We start from the raw sequence: 18,763 nt of genomic DNA, 5'->3' as shown, positions 1-18,763 counted from the left end.
GAGATGTTGATAGCCAGACTAAAGGAAAAAAAAAAAAAAAAGAGACCGCTGCACAAAATAGTTTTGTAGCCTAATTTCGTCCAAATCGCTGTGTAGCACCATGAAAGTGTAAAATAAAAATCAGTAGGGGAAACACTAAAAGCTATTTGCTTGCGATGATCTAAAAGAAAAGATCCTTTGCCAGACTTCATAATTAACAGACCTTTTTCTCTGCGTAGGGCCCTTGCACCTCTTCTTTCCCTGGCTACATGCCCTGACTGAGACCAGACCTACTTAATTTGTATGTATAATTGAAATTACTTGTTTATTGGGTCCCTTTACAGCCTGCCCCACCTAATTCTTCCATTTCTTTTCTTGATCTACATAAAATAGAAGCACTTTCATGCCATGTTGACACTTGCCTGTACTCCTTGCTTTGCAAAAAAAAGCCCATCCGTTAGCACATCTCCTTCATGATCATGCAGCCCTTCTTCACCCCTGAGGGAAAAAACAGAAACAAACCCAAAATATTTCTGATCATTGCTTAGCAGCTCCAATAAAGCTTGAAAGATTTTAGCAACCATCTTACTCTGTCAGGAAACAGTACGGCTCTCCGGAACAAGACTTTAAAAACACACTTTCTCTCATTTAAGTTACCCGTGTCCCAGAGATTGGTGCTCCAGTTGTGATAATTTCTTTACTATATGGATGAAGAATTGCAACTTCATTCTCTGCAATGCTGCTACCTATTCAGATTCTAAGTTGCTGGTCGCAATAACTCAGGTGTAGTTCAATCTTTTTTCTAAGGCTCCTAAGTTAGGGCAGTCAAACACCATTGCTAATGGAGAGGAACAGCAACTCCAGGAGATAATTCAAGTTTTAGATGCACTGAATTGTATTGCAGGGAAAAACTATTCAGTTCAAATAGTTTAAACTAAATTAGGATCAAAGAAGTTTAGTGATTTATTACCGACACGTAATTAACCAACAATCAGTGAGGTATACATTCAGGATCAATATCAATAATACAACAGTTAAACCACAATGTTAGACACTTACAAAATGCTAATAAGCACCTACAAGTTTCTAAACACCCTTCCATTGCTAAACCTTAGAAAATTTTAATATTCCCCTACAGTTCCCCAGCCAGAGGTCACCAGCACCCCTCACCAGCAATGCAGGGTCCCCAGTTGCTCACACCCTACTGGAGATGTGAGCCCTCCAGTTCTGTGTGCTGAAGGAACCCCCCAAAGGTCCCCCACACCCAGCAGTGGGGTGGCCCTGGGTGCTGGCCCCATCCTGACACCCCACTGCTGGGTGCAGGCTCTTCCCAGAGCCCCATCGTGAGGCTGCTCTGCCCTGTCTGGGCTGGGGTCAGGTCCGTAACGGGACCATTTTTAGTGAAACACCCTCCAGACCGTTTTGTCTATGTTCAGTCTCCATACACACCACTTGTACACACAGTCTTCTTTATATGTTATCCAGGGTATCTGCCAAGGGCGAGTGGGCAGGCACCCTCACAAAATGCCTGTGGAAGGCTCCCGTCTCTCTCGCTATTAATGTTTGAGGAAACGCACAGCAACCGGACTTGGCCTGTTTTGGGCATCTCAGTTATATTTGCTGCAATCAGTGCTGACCAGTGTGCCTCATCAGAGACCAGGGCTGTCACTCGCAGTAAGTTTGGCTGGAAAGGTGCCTACTTATTTCAGGATCAAAACTGATTCATGAAAAGAAAACTGACATTTTGTCTCTAGAAACTCTGATCCACACAGCTGATGGTCCTCTATATTCTAACGTCGCCATTTTATAAGAAAGCCAGTTTGAAACTGTTACGCAGTATTTTCTTTGTACCTGAAGAACCAAGTTTTTAGTCCTGGCTGTGTCCCTGATTCAAAGCTTCTAACTTTTGACTACATTGGGAAAGTCTGCTGAAAATGGAGTGTCTCCTTGACATAAAAACACACTGTTGTTGAATTGATGTCGCTGTCAGTCAAAGCAGTGCAAAGCCAGTGAGTGTTATGAAGTAATGTGCAACCTTTTCTCTTATACACATTCATATCAATATTGTGCAGGAATTTGTTGTTTCTCAGGAATATTGCAGAAAGTTTACTCTTTATCTGCAGAACTCCACAAAAACTTTCTTATATAAACCGTATCACTTGGCAATATCTTCACAATCTCCCAGTCCAAACCTCAGTTTTCAAATCCTCTTTAATTTAGCAGGTGAACATCAAATCCCTATGCAGGACACATCACAAGATCTTTGAACCCAACAAGAGTCATTAATAACTTTTAGAACAGCCTAAGGCCTTTCTTGGAGTGTAAACAGCTGGTTCAGCATCTACGCTCAAAATGAAAAAAAAAAAACAAACCCTAATGCCTTAAGATTCTTTTTTTTAAAGCATTTCTTAATTGTTATGCTGCTTGAAGTCTATGACAACACATTTTGATTAAAATTAAGGGTAAAAAATATTTTTTTTTAATTTTTGTTAAGTAAACTAAGCATAAATTCATACCACATGTATAAAAAATGGGTTTTGTCTTTCCTTTTCAAGAGGACATTTGTTTAGAGTTGATACTCAGCAGACCACCTGTATTTAACTATCTGATTAATTGAAATTTAACTTATTCCTTTAAGCTAAAGACTTTCTTTACTATATAAAAATAAGAATATGTTTAGGCATGTGTCAGTATTTATTGAATCAGGATCATATGGACTAGCTCTTTAAATGTATTCTGCTAAACTATTTTCATGATTAGGTCAGTGGGATAAAATGGTTACTTAGTAGTGGTTGTCATTGTCATTGCTGGAAATGATTGCTCTTAAAAGTTTTGAAAAGCCAATTTTAAACTTATCGTTATGCAAAAGCACACAATGTGAAGCTTAAAATCAAGATTGCACAGGACTAATGGTGCTTTACCATTAAAGTTGTCTGTTTATAATATATCAGAGACAATAATGGTTTTTTTGGAATTCAGATGTCCCTCTCAAAACCCAATAATATTAAATAACTCACTTGCACAATTTTTTCTCTTCTTAGCATCAGTTGTTTCAGTAACACTAATATATGTCCTTCTGTCTATACCACATCTTTATAATCTTCCTTTTTCTTGCCCAAAAGCAGTGTTTGCAATGCAAATGGATTCCTGTATAAAATTAACCCCTGTACACGCACTGCTGCTTCATGTTCTCAAAGACATTTTGTCATTTCTCATATTGTCATTTACAGACAAGTTCAGCCATGTGAATATACCCTACCATATACTTTCTATTGCCAGTGTTTCTTAAAGAAAAACAAGTATGAGGTTACCTACAGTAAGAAAGTCTTTTCTGTTGTAGCTGGTTGTCTTACGAACAGCAGAACCTCTGATCCTTATTTTACAATTAATATTTTTCTTCATTTAAAAAAAAAAGAAATAATGCCAAGGACCACAATCCATAGAAAGTCCAATAGAGACTCCCGTAGTTGTAATACTGACCTGAAACTATTCCCCAAAGAATGTTAAGAACTTTTTTTGTTCAGAAAAAAGAAATCTGGGGAAAGACTTAAGAAAAGAGTGTAGTACCATCTATTAAAACAGAAAAAAAAATTTTATGAATGTTATATATATAGCATTTTTGTAATAACTGTTTCAGAAGCTCCCATTTTTGAGCTGGCAGAAGAGACCCTATTGATTAATGATTTCATAACTAATTAAATGGATTAGGATAGAGTGCAGAAGTGACAGAGAGATCTTAAATGGGTAAGGTCTACTAGTTCATCCTCCTTCTGGTACAATATTATTTCAAAATATGTTATTCAGTCTTGTCTTAAATGATTTAAGCGATAAGAGCTGCCCTATTACACATTTGACACAACTTTATAACTGAGTACCTCTTGCACAGTTTTCAGAAAATGCAGTTTTATTCTTTTTCCTTAATACTCTTTGCACCACTCTAAAAATGTCCCTTTTCTTATACTCTTTGAAGCAGTATGTTGCATACTGTTATCCTATCTTTAATGAACAGTTTAATCTCACTCTTTCTTTCTAATTCTCCTGGTTATTCTCAGTATTTACAGTTCCATGACTGTCAGTTCTCTGCCTTTATATCTCCAAATGTCTCTGTTTACCTTTCCATTATACAAATACCAGTGATAACCTTTTTCTTCCTCACCATATCATACCACATTTTCTGTTAAATGAGTCCTCCCTTTCATCATTATCGTCAGTTTTAAGTCTACCTTGCTGCCTTTCATGTTTGTGGTTTGAATCTTTACACTTGAAAGTCAAAAGGTCCTTCTACGCTGTTCACTCTTCCTAGGGCCTTCTCACTATTTTTGCTGCTTATTTGGAAGAAAAGAAAAGGAGCTCTTGGGCCTATCTTTGGGAATGTGAATAAGCAAAGAATTAAAATAATCTGAGCCATCGTATGGCTGTTCTTTAATTACAGATTTGCAGTTACCTACAAGTTTTCTTAGGCCTTTGATACATATGCATAGATAAGTGCATATGTGTGCGTGTGCTTGTATATATATATATACACACACATATTCAGGAACTCAGCTGGATTGGGAAAGTACTGGGAAATTGGATGGGCCTATGTGCTAAGTCTTATGCCTTTTGGATAATTAACCCCCTCCTATTTTTATTAAGCAACTAAATCAAAACAAAATAAACCAAAAAACAAACCCAAGAACTGAATTTAGAGACAAAGAACAAAAATCATTAGAGGACACATAAAAAAAAACCACAAAAAACAACGACAACAAAAAAACAGAGATGGAAAGACCTCTTTTTTTTACTAACTCATTAATTCACTTACTTTCCTGGGAGGGTAGAACTACAAACCTCCTTTTTACCTAATCTGAAACACAGACTGGACTGAAGTTTAACTTCTCTCTTAAATAAGGTGCTTTGATTTACATTACTGTATGTTCAGAAAAGTAGAACGCAGATGCTATATGCTTCTTCCCAGTCTGTGAAGGTGCTTAATCACCAGATGATTGAATCATTCTCTTTTTCACTCACTTGCATCTAAAATGCTCATGCCAGGTAAAATGACTTTAGCAAGAGCAAATTAACCAGTCCCAGAGGAAAGTAATTGCAGAATGATCTAGGTTTATTTGTGTCTCTCACTTGAAAAGTTTGAATGTCTCGGTCTTGAACTATTAACATTTTTTAATATTTCAAGATTGCGTTCGTTTGTTTCTTTGTTTCCTATTTTCTTTTTCCACCTGAAGTGGTGCTAAGAATTAGCTAATAGTTCTGGCTTTTGTTGCATCTAAATTGCAAGCTAGGTAAGCTTCATTCTCCAGTAATTTTGGCATCCAGTTTAGCAGACAGACTAAGCCTCAAGGGTGGGTAAGGAGACCAATCAAGCACAGCCAAGAGAACTTCAGGCCAGATACTAAGATTTTGTTCCTTTTGACAATAATAAGACAAACCTCATAGAAGTAGCAATACAGTTCAAGATATGAGCATGATCAACTCTTCATCCCTGATTCTAAAGAAAAGTGGTGCTTTTGCAACTGAGTGAGGTTTGTTACAGTCTGACATGGCCAGTGTATTAGTAACCTCACATATGCAAGTAGTTGTGGCTAATTTTAGTTACCTTCCACAAGGTGAAATCATGTGATCCCAATTGCAATGAATAACTTTCTGTTTTCTTTAATTTGAACATATCAATGGATATTTTCTTAAATAACCTGTTCATGACGTAACCACCTATTCCCAGATAAGCTGGACATATTTTCTCAGATAACCTGTTATTCTTCAGATGCAGATTTATATTCTTTTAAGAAATTAGATCCTACTGATGTTTTTCCAAGTGTGCTCAGGAGAGTCTTAATACATTCTTGGTCACACATTCATTCTTACTTTAGGTTAAGACTTTTCCGTGTCTCTGTCAAGTTGCATAACAATAATAAAGCATTATACATACTATAATACCTTTATAACTATTTGTTATTAACATCTTAATGCGTATGTAACTATAACAATGTTAAAGGTAGTTATCAATTTTGTTTACTGAAAATTGTTTAATTCCCTTCAGCCTATAACACCCTTTCCATTCATCTACCCCTCACCCAAAAATCATCTTTCACTGATTCTGAACGTGTCTCACTTTGTTTTGGTCTCATACCCCTTTCTTTTATTTGCAAACCATACAGTTGGTTTTCCTGTTTTGCTCTTTTCTTTCTCATTTTGTTATTACCTTTACTCCAGGTGACCTTTCAATAATGTCAGCGCCAAAGCTTAGTATAATGTTTCTTGCAATCTTCTAGTCCTCTTCATGACATGTAAGAAGAAGGTGCTTCCTTTAACCCATGGCCCCACATAACACGACCTTTCTCCCTTTTCTCCTCTCTTTCTCCTTGTTTTCTTTGCTTGCTGATAATTCCTTGCACTTGGTCTGGCTGGGATGGAGTTAATTTTCCCCGTAGCAGCCCTCACAGTGCTGTGCTCTGTATTGGTAGCTAGAAAGGTGTGGATAACCCACCAGTGTTTTGGCCACTGCTGAGCAGTGCTGGCACAGCATCAGGGCTGTCTACCCAACATCCCCCCCTCACCAGTAGTCTAGGGGTGGACAAGATCTTGGGAGAGGACACAGCCAGGACAGCTGACCCAAACTGACCCAAGGGATATTCCAGACCATATGATGTCAGCTCAGCAATAAAAGCTGAGTAAAGGGAGGAGGAAGGGGGGACATTCGTTATCGATGTTTGTTTTCTGGAGCAATTGCTACATGTACTGAAGCCCTGCTTCCCAGGAAGTGGCCAGACATCGCCTGCTGATGGGAAGTAGCGAATAAATCTTTTGTTTTCTTTTGCTTTCACACGCGACCTTTGCTTTTGCTTTATTAAATTGTCCTTATGTCGACCCACAAGCCTTTTGCTCTATTTTCTCTCCCCTGTCCAGCTGATGAAAAGTGTGATAGAGCGGCTTTGGTGGGCACCTGGCGTCCAGCCAGGGTCAACCCATCACATAGGAAACCAAGATCAGAATGGTTTTCTTAGATTATCATGATAGCACATCAAGTTTTATGGAGCTTTCTTTTAAATTTCACATTTAAACAAGTGATAAAAGCAGCCAATAAAAAAAGAACCTTGAATGTTAGAAGTGTGGCCTACATTATTTACTACAGATTTCCCCCACCATTATGTGTATTGTACTATTGCTTGTATCACTTATTTAACAGTGCTTGTCAGTAGAATTGTAGGTGTCATTCTTTTCTTGAACAGGATACATATTTTGCAGCTCTGGTGATAGCTAAACACTCATTTCTGTAGTAATGTATCTCCCTGAAAAACTGAAAATTATAGGTAGAAAAATAAGCATGTTTATGGTTAATCTTAGATTAAAAATTTTAGGTATAAATTTAGTATCTGATGAGTATTTTGAGCAGAAGCAAAATGAATAGATGCAATGGCCTTTTGTATCTTGAATCACGTAAACCTGGCAAATAGAAAGGAGTATGTGTGGTCTCTGACAGATCTCTTAGTACAAAATAAACTCTTCTCAAAATATACTTCAAGTGTGCATATAGTAGTGTATCAACAATAATAAAAAAGGGTTGTAATTGTAAAAATGGAGAAAAGCAGATCAAAATTCTCTGTTTAGATGTTCAGGTACTTACACACTTCTCATCATAATTTCTGAAACCATTGTATACAAAATTTCTGAAACCATTGTATACAAACCAGGTCTATGAGCGATGCTAGAAATTATTTTTTCTTACTTCAAAGATGACATGCAGATGTACTGCATAGATGGAGTAGCTTAACTAAAGACATGCATTCCAGAATAAATAGGACCTGCACATGTGTCAATCCCAAATGAAGCCAAAAGCACTACTATGGGAGCCATGGATAAAACACAGAAATAGTAGTTCATGAATCCTAATCTTTGCAACAGAAAGATCACTGGCCAAAATAACTCAACACTTATGGTAAAAAGACAGGCAGTTAATTTGCAATGATGTGCCCTCCCAGTGGACAAGTGAGACCCCATGCACACTGAATAGGAGTTGTCAAATAGTCTCTGATTTGCATCATTTTTTAACTTTTTTGAGGAACCCTATAGGAACCCTATAGAGTATCATGCAAAATAAGAAAAGTTTAATCTGAGTGATGAAAATAATCCAAACGACCCTAGTAATGTGGTGTTTCTCTGATCTGTGTCTAGCCAGAAGTTCAAGAAATGAATGTGTCTTGTTCTGGGAACCGATTCTGGGATGAAATGCTGAATTACTGATCATCAAGACGACACCAAACCATTACCCAATATGGTGCAATCCAGAGCCAAGAAAGCTCATATTCTGAAATTAGCATGGGTAATTAAGTAGTCTAGAGTGGCCAGCTGGCCAGATTTACTATGGGTGTTAGAGCTATGGCACGTATGTAGCAGCTATTTGTCAAAGATGGCTGGTTGGGGTATCTCCTGGCCTCATGCAGGATGTAAGCACATAAACATTGAGCTCAGCCAAGGACACTATGTTAAAACTAGGAAGACTTCTTCACCTTAAGTAGTTACCCATATCAGTTCAGCAGCATATTTCCGGAAAAATTCTTCAGCTGAGTTTCCAAATTCCATAGAAAATGCATTGTAAGTGTTTAGCTACTTTGTCAAATGTCCGTCTCAATGTTCTTAGCCATTAGCTAAAAAGGACCAGGCATACAAAGAGAGCAAAGGCTGCATATAGAGAATTTTTAAGATTTTAACACCAAGAAGACTGTTGGAATTAGTTAATCTGATTTATTTCATGTAATACAGACCAAAGAAGCACACTTAGTGACTCTGTTGCTAACTTTTCTTTGGGTTTTTTTTCATAGTTTAATTTTGAAACTAAAAGCAATAGAGAAGTCATTGCTTTCCTAGGGAAGCTGTTCTGTTAAGATCTCTCTGAAATGACCTTTATATCTAGTCTAATTTACCTAACTTTGCCTTCAAACCACTGCATCTCATTATGCCTAATGCCACAAAGTTTCTCAATTAGGCATTTGTAGATTGTGATGCACTTATGTCCTTGAAGAAATTCAATACATGGAGCTTTTGCAGCTTCTCCGCATGAGGCATTTTCCCCAGCCTTCCTAATTCCGGTAATTATTTTCAAACACTTCTAAAATTGTCAACATCTTTTCTAAAGTCCAAGCACCAGAACTTGTCATAGCAGTCAACTAATAGCTTCATTAATATCATATAGCAGTGCAGAAATAATCCTACTTTCTCCTCGCATAGTAGGTGATGAAGTTTGATTTCTGAATTGCATCTGAGTAATCAAATTCTGTTGGTTATCTTTGGGAGCAGAACTGACTCAAGGTTTCTCACACGCAAAGTTAAAATGGAGGTTGTGACACCTGTGAGTATAAAAAAGGGAGGTACAAAGGGAGAAGCCAAACTGGAAATAAGGATTAGAGTGAAAACCTTAGGAGGATCATGTTAGCTGTAGCCGGTGACAACAGGGAAGGCAGGATTGTAGGTGTCAAATGCCATGGAAGTGTAAAGGTTACTTCTCAAATGTGGCATCTGTACCCTCTATTATATATTCTTCCTCCATTCTTCTTCTTGGAAGCAGCAGGGGAAGAAACCAACCTCACGTTCCAGTGCATAGGTAAAGGAGAAAGCAGACCTCTGCTGTTTTTCAAAGTCCGTGGAGATTGCAACCTGGATAAGCATCTAGCATCTAGTTGTTGGATCAGCTGAAACCCTACCAGTGTGATCTGATGTTTATTCTGACACAGTCTTTCACCCCTTCATGTTAAAAAGTAAAGCATTAAAATGTACTTCATTCTACTAAACAATGCATCTTACCTTAATGTCTTTACCTAAATCACCTCTCTATTTATTTATTGCCACTTTACCAATTCCGGTATTTTCAGTAATTTCATTTACTGTTCATTTATATTTTCTTCTAAACTACCAATATAGACCCTGAATAACATTGGGCTGAGATAAATCCCTGTATGAAATCACAGGGAAATCCATCCATAGTGACTAATAATTTCTCATCTACAGTTTCTTATTGCAACCTAGTAGTAGAGACAATTACATGTACATTGAATATGGATATCTTCCTTTTATAATAGATCTTTTTTAAAACCAGAAAGTCATGTGATGTGAAGCCAAGTACCCTACAGAAATTTGAATATTTTATTCAGCAAACTGACCTCTATCAACTGAGCTTGTAATCCCATAAAAACCACTAAACAATTTGTATAACAAACTTATTTTCCATTAAACCTCATTGGTTGACATTAGTTTTGAATGTTACTGACTCTTAATTATTTACTGATTGTATCCATGTCAGCTTTTTGATAACTGTGTGAGATTGATACCAACCTAGCTGTCCTTTAACGTCCTCTGATATAACCTATTAAAACATCAGTACAGCATTTCAGCTGTTTTCAAATCCTCTGTGAGTTTTCCATTGTTCCTGTTTGAAAACATCTATTTTAAACAGCTCACGGACGTTTCTGGATAATTCCTTGGATGTTCTTAGATTTGAGTGTTCTGGTTCTGCATTGTAATAAATGCTTAACTTCATTACATTTTTAATACTCTTTGTAATAAAACTAATTATCAATATAAAATCTGATACCGATTCTTTTGTTTCATTCTGAGGGTTTTTTTGTTGTTGTTATTGTTGTTCTTTTCCCCACTGATGCAGAACATAAACATTTATTAAATACTTCTGCCTCTTCTGCATCATGATACATAATTTTGGCATCTCTCTTTAGTATCAGTCGTAACACTATCAGTAAATGTCACTAGATGTGGTTCTGATGTATATACATCAGAACAGAAGTACATATATTTCATACTTATTTCTTGTAGCCATATTTCTTCTCTGATACTTGTTTAGGTATCCTTGTCAACTGCCTGCATTCCTTAGCTATCATATTTTACACATTACTGCCTTGTTTTTTAAAAATTTTATATATCTTTGTTCTTTAAGAATACAGCAACACAAAGATGCAACAAGCTGTCCTTTTAATTCAGATATTTTCAGTAAAACAAATATTTTGTGAAGAACAAACATGTGTTTGGGACACCTGACAAAGCATCTTAAACATGTTTCAGTCATACATATATGTGTGTAGGTGTATTCGGTGTAACTGCATATATGAATATACAAAAGAAAGAGATTTTGACTCGTTTTTCTTCATGCACAACTTCTCTTCCAGTTTTTGGATACTGCATTAAAAAAATGCACCAGGGTTATACAGTACTTCTTAATATGTATTCTTTTTGCATAAGCACAGGAATTAGACATTATTCATTTAACCACTCTTCCTAAAAGTCCAAGCACTGTAGAAAATATGTTTCTGATCCAATAACCTAGAAGAAATAAATTATATGGAAAGAGTAAAAAATAAGTGTTTACAATAGATGGAGACTGTTCATGTAAAGAAAAAACATGTACAAATATGGAAGAGGGAATAATATACAGCAAAACTGGTGAAATTCATTTGGGAACAGGCTATGGTTTGTTTGAACATTTTTTGATGTTCCAACATGAATTGCTTTTATTAAATATCAGCAGTCTCACTTAATAAAGAAGATAGGAACAAGTAAAAGAAACACTAGTGACACAGGAGTGTAGGGTCCCTGAACTCAATCCTATTTGCAGGTGAATTGTCTTGGTCTACCTGAATTGCCTAAATCACTGGGAGATAGTTTTAGGAATGAAATGAGAGCTCAGCCTTTGCTGAGGTGATGATAAAACAGACTTGTAAATGTGCAATTTGGCTACTGCCTGTGTTATTCTTAGCTATTTTTTCCCGACTGAATGTGAAAGAGTCTTTTATACGGGTGAGAGTGAAAATGGGAAGAGTAGGAAAAAAAAAAATAAATCTGTTTTGCATTGTGTGTACAGTTCCCTGTTCAAAAGCTGCATTGATGCATTCACAGAATACAGAATTTTGTCTTATATTGTAACATGACACAAAATTAACAAATTTACATTAAAAATACTTACCTAATTTTCCTCTAATTCAGCATTAAAATTCAAATATTTATTTCCACGATTAATTTCTACATTCCCTGTGGTGCTTACAATTCATCCTATCTCCTCAGAAGAGTAGAGCAAAACAATTGAGGTGAAAATGATGCAGCACATTTAAAATCTCTATTTTTAATTTAAAAAATAGCTCTAGGATATTAAAAACTGTAAATAAATGTGTTTTCACAACCATTCAAGTAGCTTAATGTAGGCAAAATTAAGGCTTGTTTGTAGTACAAAAATAGCCTTCTACAACACAGTGCATCAGCAACAGTTCACTCCAAATGTTGTAGATAATTAATCTAATTTTCCCTCTGCTTCATTTTGTGTTCTATTAGTTTTCTTATTCAAACTTTCAAGTCACAAATCTAATTTAAAGCCTCGTAACTGGTCTAATGTGGTAATGTGTTCCATCTGCGTGCAGTGTCTAGCAGTGAGTGATAGGGACAGAATACTAATTTGCCTCCCAGTGTGCACAATGCTCAATAAATAAATAATATATTACCTGTGCTCACCATTACTTGACTACAGAAAGTGTCAAAAGCAACAGAAAAGATGGATGCAAGTTTAAGGCACGTAACGGAGAATGAACTGAAGCAAGGATGGGTAGAGGAGACAGAAGAAAAGGGGGAGTCAGAGAGACAGATGAACAGTACAGTCTGCCACAGAATGGCAATTACTCTGTTAACATGGCTAACTTTTTATAGTTGCACAAGTAATGTATATTAGACTACATACTGATTAATGGTTAAATATCAAATATTTCTTTGTAACAGTTTTGCCTTCTGTGTGCTCTTTTATTTCTCTATAGAGAAATATAGAATTTCTTTGTGTTGCTTTACCTTCTGTTTGTTTAATTATTCACTTACAGAAGCCTTATTTTCTTTTTTTTTTCCAACACATTGAATTTCTTCTGTTGTTTGGCTTTGCTTCCTTACTGTGTGTAGAGGGGGTTGCTTTATTTTAGGAGCTTTAGCTTTCATACAACAGAAAACTCCAGTTAAATAATTGTGTAAAAAGTTGCTGAGTTTCAGTCTGATCTTCTGTACAGCCATCCAAGCTTGTGGAAACTCCACTGTGGTCAACGAAGTCACACTGGTGCAAAATTGGCATGTGGGAGATTAAATTCAGAGTGCTGGTATTATAGAGAAGTGTGCAGGTAAGCGTCTATGTAAAACAGAAAAAGAGAATGTGTGTTGGCTATGTATGGTAAAAGAAAAGTCTGAGAATAAAGTAAAGGATGGAAAGATAATGTGGGGGAAAAAAAAGAAAAAAAATCCCATGAAACTGGCAGTGTGCTGGATTATTAAAATATTATTTTGTATAAAATGTCATTACAATTTTGTTTAAATTTAATGCAATTTATCAGACCATAAAGAACTCCTTAGAATAAATGGCTGGTTTCCAGGCACAGCTACTGTGCTGCTGATTACAATACATTCTGACATTTATGACAGTTTTATAATTCTTGTATTCTGTACCTAGCTGTGCTCTGAAGTGTCTCTACTTTGCTAAAGGCTTTCTCCTGGGAAATGGCACTAAAGTTTTGTGGACTGAAAGGACAATAAAACAGTTTGACAGAAAAACACTATTACTGTAGAATGTGAGCCTGTTGCTAATTTGTTTGTAACTGTTACAAATTAGGATTCATTTTATAAATACAAATACCTAGGTAAATTTATTGCCACAAAAAAATGGCATCGACTTCAGTAGATATTCTCATATGAGTAAACTTACCGATATGAGTAATGATTTGTCAGATCAGTGCTTAGACCCTTAAGTAAAATAGTACTATTGCAGGAGTAACCCCATTGATGGTTTACGAAGACTAAGATTCATAAGAAAGAGTAGGAAAAATGGCAGATTTAGATACAAGCAGAAGAACAGGTAAGAAGGAATAGGAAGGCAGGAAAGAAATCTTACTACACAGACTTTGACCTTTATGTAGGGCAGTAATCAAACCAGCATTTAATCATGTCTTCAAATGTTTCATGAAATTTTTATAACAAAAAAATTATTCACACAATTCAGAGGGTGATTACTGTTTTCCCTTTGGGGAAAGCACGAGTTGAAGCACTTCTATATCTATTTGGGTAGTACTGGTTTAATTCTGTCAATAAAAACGTTAGAAGAAACTTTTAATTGAAAATGTTACAAAAATTGGCATAATAATAATTAAAAGTATTTTTTCTTTTCCTTTAAAAGGACACTTATTATTGAAATAACACTTCAACTAAAAATTGTTGACCAGCTCTAAGAAAAATATTTTGTATATTTGTTTGGGGTTGCCTATATGCACTTAGAGAGAGCTGCAAGCAGGCAGTTGAAGTTCTGGCTTAACTGTAAAACTTGAATCAAGCATACTGTCCATCAAGCAGCCAGAGAGCAAGAGGGAAACAGACTGAAAAACATTCAAGTGGGCTTAAAGGTGGTGCAGAGTGTTCTGCTTTGCAGGCATCATGTTAATGCTTGCCAATATTTAGGGTAGAGAGCCAAAACTCCATTCATTTCCTGTAACGTTATAGCCTTGTCACCCTCTCCCTTCAACGTGAGGAAAGCCTTAACACCAATGACAAATTTACTCCATCTTCTGCTCTGCTGTGTTTACTGCAGAGGGTTATTAAAAAGGTACTCCTGGCACCCCTTTGCCCCTGAACTGCCATGCTAATCAAACCATAGATTGTCCTGAAAAGGGTTTATTTCTAGACCGCTGCTCCATTTCAGAGTGCTGGCTGAGAGAGATAAAGCAATCATCTTTAGTGCTGCAGAAAAACAGGTTTAAATTGTAATCACACAAGAACCCCTAAATTAAATGAGGTCAGTCTGGTCTGTACACAGATGGAAGGAAGACCTCCGTGGACCTCTAAAGTATTTAAGGAGATATTAGTAGTGAGTGATACAGTAGGTGACATTTTTTCCCCGTATTAGTACTGCCCAGGTATCATGCTAGATGGAACCCTATTGCTAGAGATGTCGTCTTTCAGATAAAACATAAAAACAAGGTCCTGAACAAAACTGGCCATTAAAAATTGTATGGTATTTCTCATAATGTTCTCTTGGCCAAATCTGAAGTAGGCAATTACATTCTGCTTGCCTTAATTAACCTGAAGTCTGTGAAATGCATGTTTTTCCTTCTCATCCTAACAGCTCTGTAATGCAGCTTTTCTCCATACTTAATGTTCATAGACTACTGTTTCAAAAAAACCCAAAAAACAACAAAACCAAAAAACCCCCCAGAAATAACTGCTGTATACAATTATTAAGAACATATAAAATAGCTAATAACTAAAAGGTATCAGCTTTATTACAGAGGAAAAAATTGTAAACAACAGAGCTTTTTATTTAAATATTTTTACTACTATTCAGCAAACAAGGTGTTGTTTTCAAATGCAGTATGAAAAAAAAAAATTCCAGAAGATCTGAAACAGAGCTGTAATATTTCATATTTAAATATCTCAAGATAAAGCAATGGAGAAGTAAAGGCAATGGAAAATGGCAGTCAACTTCAGAGAGAAACAAATACTAAAATCTCCATGAATACCAACATACCTTGCTAGTAAGACCTGGGTGAAGAGAAAGACATGTTTGCTTACAGTCCACATGGAATTGGTTTGAAGAAGGTGAGATTAACAATTCAGATGTTGCTGTCCAATTCAAATTTATTCCAGACTGGAAATTTTTGTTTCTAAAGGGACACAGTCAAGCTCCTCGTGGCCGCTTTGAATCCTACAGTGTTAGCTTGTTCAAACTGAATAATAATTAGAAAATGAAGAGTTTTAGCTGATGGAGAAAAAAAAGAATGATCTTTTACATTACACTGGAATATTTAGCATCAGAAGTATTCTTGGTCAGTTTATAGCACATAATGTTAAAACCTGCTTATAACAGTACAAAAGAAAAGGATGAGATAGTACATCAAGCTTTGACCTTACCAGGGGTTTTGTCCATTCTTAATTAAGTGTGCACATCCTTTTGCATTCAGTAGGAATTCTGTGTGTTTACCTATTAAGTGTAACTGTCTTGCTCAGTTGTAACCACAAGACACAGACAACATAAGGAAAAATGTATTCCTTCATTAAATTATTGTACACACCCATATGTAACTTTTATGGACAGTTTCCATTTTGAGTATATTAATGCAAATGGTAGAATCTATTTACAGGCATTAGCCACTTTTAGGAACTTTAAGGAACTCACCCACAGATTCCTAATTAAACTCTTCATCAATGTTACTTGGATCATTCTGTCAACTTTATTCTCCTGTCCACGAACACTTCAATAAGCCTCAACTAAAAATCGAGCAGAATGGGTTCGATTCACCCTTTTGGGTCTGAAATGAAAACAAAAGCTATGGGCTTCTGTTACAACAATCTTGGCCGTTCCCTTAGCAGTATTGCAAGACAGATTATCCACTTTAGGAAAACAAGAGGAAAGAAAAAACCCAAATGAACAAAGAAGCAGAAAGAAATAGAGAAAACTTGCATTGAAACCCAGTTGCTGATGCAGCACTGAGGCACTCAGGGAAATGCTTCTGCGCAAAGGAAAATGCGCCGTGTAATTCCACCTCTCAGCTGCACTGAGTGAAGAATTTCCACACGAGCATCTGTGCTTGTCAGGCTTATTTTTTGAACTGCTACCCACGGTTTCCATGTTACCAGCTGATAAAGCACCTGTAAAATGTAGTGGTTGAATCATACATGGTTTTCTGTCTCCATTGTGGAATCCCACCACCACTTACCTCTTGCAACGTGGCACCGAAGATCCTACATAGCGTAATGGACATGAGTGAACAACCTGCTTGAGTCAGTTGTACAGCTGAAATGTCATCTGCTCTATTTATTGTTTAACTACACAACCTCTCTGCTGCCTTAGTGATGCATAATCATCTATTAATGAAAATGCTTTTCTGAATTCATCCTAACAGTTTGTATTTTGGAAAGTTCATGGAGTTCTTTTCACCTCTATTTCTATTTCATGCTAGTGATACGGCACTTTCATCATATTTGAGAAATTTTTGTGAAAGTAAAAATGTAAGAGGTTCCTGTTGCGGAGGAGTGTTTCACAACTTCAGTATGCTTGAATATATAATATACTTCCGTAGGAAACCCCTGTGGGTGCAAAGCTCCCAGGGGCTTGAAGACAGAAAGAGGTGGAATTTCTCTGAAGTCTACTTAAGAAAATACTATTTTTCTAGGGAGAAGAAGAGGCATTTATATTAAAGATCCAGGGGGTTGAACCACTTGGGAATCAAATTACTATACCTATTGATTATAAAAAAAAAGAAAAAATCACCTAGAAAAGAACTGAAGAACCACAAATGCATATCAGTTAGATTATTAGTAACACCAATCTGATCTTGTAATACTAGTTAAAAGGTAGCTTCAATGTTCATGTAGATTTAATTTCAGTGGTGTACCTGGGAGCACAAATAACCCTCAGCAAGAGATACAATCACTTCTTAATCCCAGTTCTCTGAAAATTACAGCTGAAAATATTTTTAAATAAACATCCAATGTTAAGATCAGTCCCATGCAAAATTAATGTGCTATCAAAGCCAGACTGTCTTTGTTTTCAGAGAACACAGAAAAGCCAGCTTGTGACAACTTCTGGTTGTTAAAAGCCCCATGATACTTTTATAAGAGGCAGAGTGTTAATTTTCAATTGTTTGTCCAAATCCAGCATGGGTACTTATATTCCTTCTATTTAAAAAAATCTCAATTGTCCTTTTAATTGAGTACAGTATAATTTTCTTCTTCCCCCAAAAATCAAGATAGGGGATGTTTTTCAGCAGCTACCAGACTCTTAGGCATGTGATTCCATTTCACTTGCAGTCAGTTCATATTTTAAACTCAAATAATTCCATAACCTAAGGTTTTGGATGTAAACTTCAGTGCATATACATGAAGATACATGGTCTCCTCCATACATTTCCTCTGCTAACAACTAAGGAAAATATTAAACGGCATCCACAAAACAGTATTGAACTTTGTGAGCAAAATGATATCAGCAGGAATCTTTACATTGATTTCTGCTGACTTTGAAATAGGCCCTTTTGGAATAATAAGATAAAACATGATGACAAGAAACAAAGATAAAATTCTGACTCCACTGAAATTAGCAACAGTTTTGTGAGTGAATTCGATACAGCCTGCTTTTCATCCAAAGAGAGGTTTTGTTTTACTTTGGTTCATTTTAGGGAAGAAGGAGGAAAGGTGGTTAATAAGAAAAAGTGATGGTTTCTGCCATTATCAAGTACTGTTCATTTTGGCATTGGCAGAGTATGTGAAATCAAAGCAGGTACTATGTAAATATAGGTTTTAAACCACAAAATAGTAAGTGACTATAATTTAAACTCTCTTCTCTGGACAGTAGGAAAAAAAAAAAGTATTTTCAATCTACATCTCACAGGATTAACATTTAAATCAGGGGACAAGTTAAAGAGGAAATTTAAAATAACTACAATTCATCTCCACTAGAACAAATAAAAATTCCCACAAAAGTTTATTTATGGCATTAAAGTTAATAAAAGGACATTTAATAAACAGACAGTGCAACAGATAACAACATAGTAATACAAAAAAAAAAAACTTCTTAAATATCTTAAATACTAACAGGGAAAAAACTAGATTAATGTAAAAGATTACCCCTAAAGCATTTTATCAGTGTTTGCAATAGAAAAGTTTAATACAACCAAAAACCTTAATGAAAATCTCATCTGACAACTGACCCCGGTCAAAAGAATGGTAACAACTGCAGAAGGGACTGAAGTATTAATTCATAGTTCATACAGTGTTATAAATC

The sequence above is a fragment of the Buteo buteo genome, chromosome 14, assembly GCF_964188355.1.
Source record: "Buteo buteo chromosome 14, bButBut1.hap1.1, whole genome shotgun sequence".
NCBI classification, from domain to species: domain Eukaryota; kingdom Metazoa; phylum Chordata; class Aves; order Accipitriformes; family Accipitridae; genus Buteo; species Buteo buteo.
The sequence above is the reverse complement of the archived record's forward strand: the minus strand, read 5'-3'. Positions refer to the sequence as shown.